This window comes from Chelon labrosus (assembly GCF_963514085.1).
Source record: "Chelon labrosus genome assembly, chromosome: 10".
NCBI classification, from domain to species: domain Eukaryota; kingdom Metazoa; phylum Chordata; class Actinopteri; order Mugiliformes; family Mugilidae; genus Chelon; species Chelon labrosus.
In genome coordinates this window covers 7,506,803-7,520,013 of record NC_140360.1, presented here as the reverse complement: position 1 = coordinate 7,520,013, position 13,211 = coordinate 7,506,803, and the positions used below count along the sequence as shown (strand labels likewise).

The window sequence follows — 13,211 nt, the reverse complement described above, 5'->3', positions numbered from 1 at the left end:
ATCACTATGTGACATGTACTGACATGAATGAGTTTCCTCTTAAAACACACAATGGAAGTTAAACATTTAAGCTGTGTAGTTTTTTGGTTAAACTTAAAAGACCATCATCACCTGCACCGAGTGGTGTTTCTATGAAAAGCGATTGGTTGAAGGATGACCCAGAAAACTTCAGGAAAGGAGAACCAAGGTTGGAAACTGTGGTGACATTTGTGTTTGGTAGAGGTGAATTCAGAGATAATGAGAGAGACCACATGGAAGATTAATCACTATGTGACATGTACAGTCATGAATGAGTTCCCTCTTAAAACACACAACAAAAGTAATTTGAGATTTCCTTTGTGCGCTCTTTCATTGACGGTTTGGTTAAACTCTATAGACCACCTTCGCCTACACCTAGCGGGGTTTCTATGAGAAGTGATTGGTCCAAGGAGGAACCACAAAACTTCAGGAAAGAACCAAGGTAAGTAACTGTGGTGACATTTGTGTTTGGTAGAGGTGAATTCAGAGATAATGAGAGAGACCCAATAGAATATTAATGACTGTGTGACATGTACTGACATGAATGAGTTTCCTCTTAAAACACACAATGGAAGTTAAACATTTAAGCTGTGTAGTTTTTTGGTTAAACTTTAAAGACCATCATCACCTGCACCTAGTGGTGTTTCTATGAAAAGCGATTGGTTGAAGGATGACCCAGAAAACTTCAGGAAAGGAGAACCAAGGTTGGAAACTGTGGTGACATTTGTGTTTGATAGGGGTGAATTCAGAGATAATGAGAGAGACCACATGGAAGATTAATCACTATGTGACATGTACTGACATGAATGAGTTTCCTCTTAAAACACACAATGGAAGTTAAACATTTAACGTCGTGACAGTGAATTAGCCTCGCGCTCTTATCATGTCAGCTGTGTGGAGTCACTTTGCACGCAAGGAAGAGAAAAGCAAAACAGTTGAATGCAACTTGTGCAACGCGAGTATCTCAGGGGGTGGCAGCAGCACTGGATGCATGTGTTTGTGACAGTTATTTAAAGTTAGCAGTCACTTAATGCAGCTATATGTCCTATAGCAGGGGTGGCCATTACGTCGATCGCGATCGACCGGTGCGGGTAGATCACGTGCCATTGGGGGAAAAAAAATAAAAAATAAAAAATAAAATGTTTTAGATGTTAGTCGGGCTTAACAATTATCTGTTGCAGCTCCAAAACAACCAGCAAGACAAACCTTCTTCTTTATTTATTTTTACTTTATATGTGCAACATGCCCACAGTTCAGCGGCAATCATTCACAGCCACGCACAACTTCAAACACATCAAGTCTTTCTTAAAGAGATAGCGCTATTTTTGTAAAGGTGCAGTGCACCAATTTTTCTTGATAAAAATAAAAACAAAGATGGATAGAGCTTTTAACACTGTAGCAACAATTAATATGACTTAGGATAGGTAGATCACTTTGACTTGGTCATTGTAAAAGCAGCTCGCAAGCCAAAGAAGTGTGGGCACCCCTGCCCTAGTCTTCAAAGTAACATTGGAACTAAGTCCATTGTATATCTAGTTTGATATGGGTGTTTTACATACAGTTCAACCCCAGAGGTTACATGTGAAAGAAGAAACATTCAAGTTTGCAGTTTGCACTGATTTGAAGTTTAAATAAAGAGCTTATGGCGTGAGGCACATCGTGGGCTATTTTATTTCTTCCCTTAGGGGAGCAGAATATTTGTTGCATAGTTTGACCATGGTGTTTTTAGATGTCCATATTAAGCAAAGTTCATCTATAAAAACTATATGTATTATTAACAACTTAACAGAGGAGAAAAGAAGGTATCAGATTGATATCGGTATCGGCAGATACTCCAAGTTGCAGTATCGGTATCGGTATCAGACATGATAAAGTTGTATTGAGCCATCCCTAGTTTAAACATTATAGCCTATAGGCTACTCTTCACCAGATAAGCAATAAGATGTAAAGAAAAGATTAAAAGCTTTGAACATTTGCAAAAGATGTAATTAGATTAGATATTAGTGCATGGATTAAATTGACTTAACATCTTAACGGGTTAATTATTTACTGAAAAATACTATGAAAAAATTCATCCCAAAAAAACACAAATATAAATAAAGTAGACGGCTGATATACTTTATTTGTTAAGCAACCCTGCTTTTGTCCTCATGCATGATCCGTGCACAGATTTGCACAGATTTGATCTCAGTTTGTAGAAACATATGAAGAACTTTTGGGGCATTCCTCAATAACTGATACTTACCCATTGTTAGTTAATTGATATAAGGTAAGATCAAAATGCAAATTTTTTTTATTTTTATTTATTTTTTTATTTTTTTTACACTGTGTCACAAGTGTTCTTTTCAGCCCCAGGCAGGATAAGAGCCCAGTAAGCGACCCCACTACAATGGACCCATATGGGGATGACACCCTCGACTTCACACAAGGTTTTGTATACTTATACTTTTTTGTATACTTAGCTTATATTTACATACATGCATACATCCAAACTTTGAAGGAATGTAGAAGCCACTTTTTGCTTTGTTGACATCAAATGCTGTGATGAAAGTTGGTCTCGCGAGGAGAGGAATGCCAAAATGCTGCAGAGGATGAGTTCATTAGAATTACCATCCTCAAAAACCACAAATTAACAGCTCCTCAGATTAGAGCCCATATCAATGCTTCACAGAGTTCAAATGGCAGACATCAACTGTTCAGAAGAGATTATGTGAATCAGGCCTTCATGAAATTAAATTGCTGCGAAGAAGCCACTACTGAGAATGAACAAGAGAAGTGCTTGAGCCAAGAAACAAGGAGTGAACATGACAGCAGTAAACATCTGTATTTTAGTCTGATGAGATTTTTTTCCACCCTGCCTTTGTGAGATGCAGAAAAGGTGAGCATAAAGTTTTTGTGGTTCTCTCCATGAAGCATGGAGGAGGAGGTGGTGTGAGGCTGCTAAGCCAATGACATTGTTGCTGATTTATTTACTGTTTACTTAACCATCATAGCTACCACAGCATTCTTCGGGAACAAGCCATCCCATCTGGTTTTTGCTCTTAGTGGGACCATCATTTGGTTTTCAACAGGACAATGACCCCAAACACGCCTGCAGGCTATGTAAATGCTATATGACCAAGAAGTAGAGTGAAGGAGTGCTGCATCAGATGAACTGCCTCCACAGTCACCAGACCTAAACCCTCTTCAGATGTTTTGTTGGCCCCCAGAGTTAAAGTGAAGCAGCCAACAACCATTCCAGGTGTGCTGTCATCAAAGCAAAAGCGGGCTACTTATACTTATGTGAAATGCTTTGTTTAACAGTTTTTCATTTACTGCATCATTCCAAATGTGAAACATTTCAAACCCGTTGTGTTTAAATTCCAGCACTGAGTCTGTTTCGATGAAAGTCTTTCTTTTCTACTTAGTCTTGTGTTTTATGAATTTTAATAACACAATTCTTGTTGCTCAGAACAAGCCTAGATCTCATACCTGCACTTAAACGCAAATACAAAAACACACTGAAACAAAATGTCACTATGGTCCCCTGAAATAAAGAAAGTGTGCTTAAAATGTGTTGAAATTTCTCTTTAAATAGTGCAAATTAACCGTTTAATAAAATCTGTGAATGGAATGTGCACTTTAATCACATTTGATTACGCAGAGGACAGCAGCAAATTAAGAAAGACCTTTATTTGTCCCAGTCATTAAGGAGGGCACTGTTTATAGTATATACACACTGAATACTACTTTATTGTCAAGGAGTTTCTTCAATTGATTTTCATGATTTGTGTTGTATTCTCTCTCAATGTAGAAAACCGTATCATCCGGATACTCTCAGAGCCTGGGAAGAACAAAATCTTGGGCCTGTATGAGAAAGAACTCAGTCAGAAGAAGAATAATTATTCAGAAAACTATGAGATAGTGCTAAAAAACAAACTTGGACAAAAACAAACCTACAATGATATATTTCAGTCAAAGAAAAAGACTGTGCGAACAGTGCTAACAAAGGGAGTGGCTGGTGTTGGTAAAACATTTTACTCAAGGATGTTGATGGTCGACTGGGCAAAAGGAAACTCCAACCAAAACATAGCCTTGATAGTCCCACTCCACTTCAGTGAGCTGAATGAAAGAAGAAACACAGTTCAAAGTATGGAAGAGCTGCTTAATGATTTATCATTTTTAAAAGATGCCCAAGTGAAAGCAATTTGCAACCATGAGTGTAAAGTAGTTTTTGTCCTTGATGGCTTGGAAGAATGTGAACTTCCTCTTGACTTTGAAAACAACAAAAATCTGACAGATACAGAAGAAGCAGCCTCGATGGACGAGCTGCTAACAAACCTCATCAAGGGGAATTTACTTCCCACCGCTCATCTCTGGATCATCTCTCAACTTTCAGGAGTTGGCAAGATTCCTCAAGGGCATATTGAGAAGGTTACAAAATGTCGAGGTAAGAAACGGCATATCATAGACGTCAATGTGTCAATGTTAAAAATAATAACTTTGATGACATTTATTTGCATTCAGGCTCTATCTATCCTCTTCTAATGTGTCACATTCATTGTGTTTATTCAGAGTCATTGAAGCGTTGGGAGCAGCTTGCATCAAACCTGAGACAAAGATTTCTCAGAGAACACACTCAAGTTGAAGACATCACTCATCCTAACCAGAGAAACACTGAACACATCATGAGAGAAAACAGTAATGGTAACGATGAGTATAATGGACAAAACATGGCAAAATCAGTGACACAAGTGAGTGTGTCTAATATCTTCAAAGGTGAAAGAGAAAAGAATATCAGAACTGTGCTGACTATTGGAGAAGCTAATATCGGAAAATCCTTCCATGTGGAGAAATTCATAAAAATGTGGGCAGGAAATAAGACGAACATGCGTTCAATGTTCACTAGGGCTGTAGGTAGAGCCAAGAGTTTGGCTGGTGGAGCCAAAGATGATTTAGAAGTTGTATTTCCAATTAACTTTTCTGAGCTTAACTTGATAAAACAGAAAAAAGTCAGTTTGGTGGGACTTCTTAATGATTTGTTTGAGGAGACCAAAGAATCTGTCATCTCTAACTATGGACGGTTGAAAGTTCTGTTTGTCTTGGATGGACTGGATGCATTTCAGCATCCTCTGGACTTTGACAAAAGTGACAGAGTGACTGATGAGAGAGAGCCAGCCTCAGTGGATGTGCTACTGACAAACCTCATCAAAGGAAACCTGCTTCCTTCAGCCCGTGTCTGGATAACCTCCCGACCTTCAGCTGCTAAACAGCTGCCTGATGACTGTGTTGACAGAAGGACAGAAATACGAGGTAAGATTATAGGTGCAGAGACAATTACTATGAAATGAGAACCTTGTATTGACATACAATCTGACTGAGCAGTGTCACGGTGTATTTAGTTCATGTCGTCAATATTTGCAGCTGAAAATTACTAATAACAGCCTAGTAATGATTGTAAAATTAAGTTTTTATTAATTAATACACTCTCTGCAAGCACAACCCAGCCTATGTCAAAGGCTTTAAACCAAAATGGCTTTTTCAAAGGGAGACTGATTTAGTTCCCCTAAACTTGAGTCAAGGGAGATATCCAGTTAGATATATGGATGGAGCATAATGAGTCTAAGAAATCTCAATCTCTAATTCTGGTTAAATCAGTTTCTGACAAAAAATTCTAAGGAAAAAGGACTTAGGCTTCAGTTTTCACTCTGAGACATGTACAGATGCATATGATCTGTGAGTATATAATGAGTATTTTTGATCATTTGATCAACTGCTTTTCTTACAGAGAAGCCTGAAGTTGCAAGTCAAAGGAAACTGAAGTCTCAGCTGAAGGAGCAATTTACATGTGTGTCTGAAGGGATTGATTGGCAGAGAACCTCTGCCCTTCTGAATGAGATTTACACAGATCTCTACATCATAGAAGGGGACAGGGGAGAGATCAACAATCAGCATGAGTTCAGACAGGTCCAAGATGCAAAGTTCAAACCAATGAGAGAAGAAACACCCATTAAATATCACGACATCTTCAAACCTGCACCGGAAAAAATTGCCATTAGGACTGTGTTGACAATCGGAGTGGCAGGCATTGGAAAAACATTTGCATCAATGAAGTACATGCTGGACTGGGCTGAGGGTACGGCAGTTGAAAACATTTATTACACATTTCCACTTCCTTTTCGGGAGCTGAATTTGAGAAAAGAAACAGAACACAGTTTTGAGGAACTTCTTCATCAGTTTTTCCCAGCTATGGAAGCTTCAGAGATAACCGACTATGACAAATATCAAATCCTGATTGTTCTGGATGGTCTTGATGAATGTCGCCTTGATCTCCAGTTCAATGAAAGTAACAAGTTGACAGATGTAAGGGAGCCAACCTCAGTGGGTGTTCTGCTGACAAACCTGATCCAAGGAAATCTGCTTCCCAAAGCTCAAATCTGGATCACCTCCCGGCCTGCAGCCTCCAACCATATTCCTGCTGATAAAGTTGACCGAGTTACAGAGGTGCGAGGATTCAATGATGCGCAAAAGGAAGAGTATTTCAGGAAGAGATTCAGTGACAAGGACCTGGCTGAAAAAATCCTCTCACATGTGAAGAAATCAAGGAGTCTGTACATCATGTGTCACATCCCAGTTTTCTGTTGGATCACTTCAAAAGTCCTGGAGGATTTTGTGAACCAAAACAAAGAAGAGGGGATGCCCAAGACTCTGACTGACATGTACATACACTTTCTCTTGCTGCAGTGCAGACAGGCTAATGTGAAGTATAGTGAAGATGGAACAGTTGAAACTTCTGAGACAGGTCCATGCTGGAATGAAAGAAACAAGGAGACAATATTATCTTTAGGGAAACTAGCTTTTGAGGAGCTAGAGAAAGGAAACCTTCTCTTCACTGAAGACAACCTGACAGAATGTGGCATTGACATCACAAATGCTGCCATCTTCTCTGGGTTATTCACTCAGATCAAGAGAGAAAGTCGTGGGCTCTACCAACAGAAACTGTTTTGCTTCGTTCACTTGAGTATTCAAGAGTTTCTGGCAACATTTTATGTCTTTTACACATTCAACAACAAGGGTGAAAATGTGCTTGCGATACTCCCTTCAGTGGTTTCAGACGTGCCTGCATCAGACTTCTACAAGCGAGCAGTGGACAAGGCTCTAGATAACAAAAATGGAGACTGGGATCTGTTTCTGCGCTTTCTGCTTGGACTCTCCATGGAGACTAACCAGAAACTGCTGCAAGAGCTGCTGAAAAAGACAGAAAATTACCAGGAGACCTACAAGGAAACAGTTGAGTACATCAAAAAGAAGATCGATGAAGACACCAGTGCCCCAGATAAAAATCTCAATCTGTTCCACTGTTTGAATGAGCTCCATGATGACTCCCTTGTTAATGAAGTTAAAAAATACCTGCGGTCGAAAACAGTGGCTTTTGAAAAATTCTCTGCCTCACAGTGGTCTGCCCTGACATTTGTGCTGTTGACATCAAATGAGATGCTTGATGTGTTTGATCTTAAGAAGTTCCTGAAATCAGAGAAGGTTCTTCTGGGACTGTTGCCGCTGGTCAAAGTCTCCAAAACTACTTTGTAAGTACTCTTACTCTGCTCCTTGTTTTTTGCCAAGTCTTTACTGCAGCTTTCTTCATGTCTTCAGTTATTTGTTTTTTGTGGGTGCTTTTGCTACTAGTTTTCTCTTCAGCAAGTGAAATGCAGCTCGATCTGGTAGATATCAGTTTGTTGGGCCTGTGTACTAAGGCGCTAAATATTGGGGTTTGGCTATCAGGAATAATTAATAATCATTAAAAATAATTATTTATTATTAAATAATTGGATCTGAATTACTAGATCACCTTGGAGCACCACCCTTCTGAGAAGGGAAAAGATAGCCAATTAATCAAATCAGTCTTATAAAATATACTAAATTGTCAATTTGGATTTGTGATTAATAATTAACTTAATAACTATAACCAAAATTACCACGTAAACAACTAGTTAAGGTTGAAGTAATTGACAGTGTAGAGGTTGGCAAAATTCACTCTTGTGCAACATTAAACAGACAACAGGTATGTTTAAAAGACATTTATTAACAAGAATAAAAGTAAAAACATATGATCTAACTACAGTGTACTTTATACAGTGGTGTGTGGGGGTGGGTGGCTGCTGAGTAGGGACATTCAGACCGTGTGCTGGTTAAGTGTATGCGTGGAATGTGATAAGAGTTTTATGAGATGCCAGGTTAGAGGAATAATGGTTAGTTTAGCATGGAAGACACCCTGAGTCTATGTGTTGCATAATATAAACTAACATCAACTTAACAATGTGGCATAACCTTATGATCGCAACAAATAAAAAAAAGTTAGCTTAGCTTGACTAGGCCCAGGTCATACTACCAGTTTTGGTGGAAAAGTCGATTTCTGGCGTGTTGCTCCTTTAGCTGGCGGTTTCTGATGGAAGGGCCGAGCTGGGAAAAATTGGAAGTCTGTGCTGTGTGTCCCTGATGGCAGATGTTGGAGGGAAACCGGCAGCCCCTTGAAGTCCTTTGAAGTAGCTTGTTAGGAGCTTGGTGCTAACTAGCCATGTGGCTCCTGTTGTTTGGGGGTTTAGTCTGCAAACCTTCTGTTTGTTGGCTAAAAGAAGAGCTGGTGCAGATTCCTCAAGCAGGATCTCGAATCAGCTGCTGTGGTTTGCTGACTACCTGGCACCCAGCTGCAGGCCAAACAGAGCATTTAATATGGCCTGATGACCTCAGAGGTCACAAGCCACTGTCGGCCAGTGATAACTGGATCAGTTTTCACACCTGGAGGATTGTGGAACTTGAGGTTTCCTTTGTTTCCAAGACAAAGACAGCCATGTGGTTAACTTGGTTATGCATGGGGAGTTTCTATAGCTCACCACCAGGTTCAGGTCCCAACAAGTTGATCGATTTGGTCGCATAAAGAGTATTAAACATAAGGCACTCTTTGTGTTGTGTTGACTTGGCATGTTACAGAAGCTAAAAACTCTGCACACTAAAGTTATAAAGGAAAGAGTAAAATTGGAATGAATAATATGGACTATACATTGATATTAATTGATACAGCATACGATGCTATTACAGTTTCATCACCTTAGGTTTACCTACACTGGCTTTATTTAAAGTCTTTGACATTCTAAACTGTGGTCAGGTTTCTGTGTGCTATTGACTCACTGACAGCTGAACTGTCTGGTAGCGTTTTTGATCGCAGATATTTTCACAGGTTGAGTTGGTGTGAGCTAACTGAAGAATCCTGCAGTGGTCTGGCATCTTCAGTCCTCAGCTCTGCATCCTCCAATCTCACAGAGCTGGACCTGAGTCATAATGACCTGCTTGATTCAGGTGTGCAGCGACTTGCAGATGGACTTAAAAGTATCCACTGTAAACTGGAGATTCTCAAGTAAGTGTACTTTGCTTTTGCTATACATTGTAGGCCTGAGATATGCTTCCTTTATGTTCACATATTTTCACATACACCAAGCTCAAAGTCTTAGTTTTTAGCTTCTAAAACATATTTCTGGTTTGTGATTACTACAGATATTGTAAGATAAATCTGAATCAGTTGTCAGTAAACTTTTGGTGATTTTGACAATTTTGGATATGCTCAGTTACTTTATGTGTAGAAAAAAAAACTTTAAAGGCGACTCAAACATAAAAAAAACTAAATCTCAGTATACACTTGAAGAATCTTTACTTTTTATGTGGTGGGAGGAACAACTTTCTTGTGTGTCTGGTCTGCAGGTTGTCAGGTTGTCAGGTGACAGAGAAAGGCTGCTCTTTCCTGGCTACAGCTCTTAAGTCCAACACAGCCTCCCACCTCAAACAACTGGATCTGAGTTACAATCACCCCGGAGAAAACGGGAAGGCGATGCTCTCTGCTATCACTGAGGATTCAAATATGAAGCTAAAGACACTGTGGTATGTTGTGATTACAAGATGTGTGTTTATACATTTGTACTGAGTAGGTTTACTGAAACTATCTCTATCCATAAAGCAAAATTACAAACCACTGTTAATTCAAATAATCAAGTGAGATTCAACTCAAAGATTCAAGGTAACCAACTATGAAGTTCATTATAAGCCAAGCAGTTTCATCTGTCTGCCATACGTCCATCTATTTTTATCTGCTTATCTTGATATGGACTCTCAATAAGGAGAGTAGCAAAAGGCTAAGTAGATATCTAATCCTGTTTTCTGGGTCTGGGTGTACCTTCTGGTCTCCTCCCTGCTGGCTGTGAACGGCATATTTCCAGAGGAGGACTCCCAAGAGGCATTCAAACTACCACAACTGTCCCCTTTTGACTTAAAGGAGCATCAGGTCTACTGCAAGTTTCTTCCAGTGTACAATCTCCTCACCCTGTCTTTAAGGCTGAGCCCATCCACCGTACAGAGGAACTTTATTTCAGACACTTAGATCCGCAGTGACATTCTTTTGGCCGCTACCCAAAGTTCATAGGTGAGGGTTGGACCATTGATCAATCACCAGAATACTACTACAAATGTAACTCACTATCATAGACTCCAGCAAGTGTCATGGATCCCCGTCTCTCAGGGGCCAGACAAGCACAGAAAATATACCCCCTTTTCAGCCTCCTAACCACCCTCTATTGTAGTGATGTGTCATACGCTAAAAGAGCCGGCTCTAAGAGCCGATGCTTGGTAGTGAATCAGAAGAGCTGATTCCCTTAGAGTGAGAGCCGGCTCCCCACAATTTCTTTTCCTTTTGCTTGTTCATCTCTGCTTGCATGAGGACAGGGGCAGAATTTTGTTTTGATGGGCACGCTATGTGGCCAATCACATGTGAGGACTGAGGTTCATACCATTATGTGAAAACAGAGAGGGGGACAGACGCTGTGGCTGACTGAGTAAAACAGCACACAACGGTGAACAGGGCATATACTCACGGAGAGAAGAAATCGCATCAGCCCGTCAAAGCTGAGGCATCTGATTTATTTTTTTTTCTTCATGCCAATATGTACTAAGTACATTTATACCATTTGTTTACTGAGTTTGGTTCTGTTTTTGCTTGTGTGGATTTGATTGCGGTGTTTTGTTAATTCGTTTGCACTGTTAAAAAATTATTTTAATATCAAACAAAAGTAAGAATGCTTTTGTAACATAATAACTGGAGAGCCGAAAGAACCGGCTCTTCTTTGGGAGCCGCGGCAAAAGAGCCGACTCCCAGAAAAGAGACGAACTTCCCATCACTACTCTATTTAGCAGCATAATTCCAGAACAATGCGGACACATCAGTGCACAAGTAAATATTTACAATGGCATAGGCCACTCACATAGGCTAGGGACTCTGCATAGATCAGTTGCAAAAGCATAAACCAAGCTTTAATGGTAAGTTTATAGTATCAGTTAAGTTAGCCCCTCTGCTTGAGAATAATGCCAAATATCAATGTTCAATATTAAATATGCATTTTTTTAAATTTTTTAATTTTTTAATTTTATTTTTACAGTTTTGACCATGATGGAGCACATCGTTTAAAACCAGGGATGAAGAAGTGTAAGTCTTTTTGTGGAAGGCATTTCATTTTGAAATGAGGGTCAGATGAAATGATCAAACTTGAGTAATGGCAAATAATGTGATAATGTCACTTTTATTATGAGTTACATATAAATGTTTTGCACATTTTTCTCTAAAACAAGTAAAACATTCAAATCACAACTGCAAATTTGCATGTACATTTTTCAGATGTCATCTTGATTGTTTCGTTGATTAACTTGCTTCTGTATTCTGGAATGTTCTCTTTTCTTTCAACTGCAAACTAAATTTGATTTTGTTTTGTTTTTTCAGATTGTGCAGATCTGAAACTAGATGAAAGCACAGCAGGCAAAAGGCTTGTTCTGTCTGAAGGGAACACAAAAGTAAAAACTATAAAGAAAGTGGAGGAGAGAGTTGAACGATGCGAAAACGGCAACAGGTTTAAGAGGACGCAGGTGTTTTGTGATAAGGGCTTCAAATGCCTCTGCTACTGGGAGGTGGAATGGAAAGGGACGGTTGGCATTGCCATGGCATATCAAGGAGTGGGTAGGAAATGGGACAGTAGTGGAGGCCTAGGATGCAATGACATGTCCTGGGGTCTGATTTGCTCCAAGACTAAATACACTGCTAGACATGGGAACACATCAGAAGATATTAAAGGACCCTGTTGCCAAAAAATAGCAGTGTTCCTGGACTGGGAAGGTGGAACTCTGAGTTATTACAGTGTCACATCAGGAAAGTTGAGCCTCATTCACACCTTCCGTGCAAAGTTCACAGACGATCTCTTCCCAAGCTTCTGGTTTAAGAAAGGCTCTGTGACCTTATGTGACATAGACTGAACTCCTCTGTGATGCAAGCAAATTGAATGTACTGTAGTGATCTCTACAATACAGTCAGGTCCATAAATATTGGGACATCGACACAATTCTAATCTTTTTGGCCTTATACACCACCACAATGGATTTGAAATGAAACGAACAAGATGTGCTTTAACTGCAGACTTTCAGCTTTAATTTGAGGGTATTTACATCCAAATCAGGTGAACGGTGTAGGAATTACAACAGTTTGTATATGTGCCTCCCACTTTTTAAGGGACCAAAAGTAATGGAACAAATTAACAATCATGAATCAAACTTTCGCTTTTTAACACTTGGTTGCAAATCCTTTGCAGTCAATTACAGCCTGAAGTCTGGAACGCATAGACATCACCAGACGCTGGGTTTCATCCCTGGTGATGCTCTGCCAGGCCAGAGTTCATTTCAAGTGTCTGCAGTTAAAGCACATCTTGTTCGTTTCATTTCAAATCCATTGTGGTGGTGTATAGAGCCAAAAAGATTAGAACTGCGTCGATGACCCAATATTTATGGACCTGACTGTATATAGAGGCTCTACACTGATATTTTGATACATTAACAAAAAGCATATCTGTATCTTTTCAACACCTTTAAATGTAACAGAACTAGTCTGTACTATTTGCCTTCATTTGCTCATATTATAAATCCATATTCTACCCATATTCACACCTGGAATTAGACTGCGACCCTGCTCAGTTCTCGCATTAACATCAATCCTTGGCAATTTGATTACAAGCAAGTGACCAGATTTTGGTGTGTATTCACACCTGGCATTAAAACACGTCTCCACATCCGACCTGAGTTTAGCGCTCTGTATGCAAATAAACAACGACATCATCCCTGGTCCAGTACAATAT

The 13,211-nt window shown here is 39.6% G+C and overlaps 1 pseudogene across 1 annotated transcript; it reads left to right on the top strand.

Annotated features, from left to right (window-relative positions):
• The first annotated feature begins 5,744 nt into the window (after nucleotides 1-5,744).
• Nucleotides 5,745-12,352, top strand: LOC311494772 (protein NLRC3-like; annotated as a pseudogene). Its single transcript has 5 exons — nucleotides 5,745-7,583; nucleotides 9,233-9,409; nucleotides 9,751-9,927; nucleotides 11,475-11,521; nucleotides 11,813-12,352. The product of its transcript is annotated as a protein NLRC3-like (transcript).
• Nucleotides 12,353-13,211: the final 859 nt, after the last annotated feature.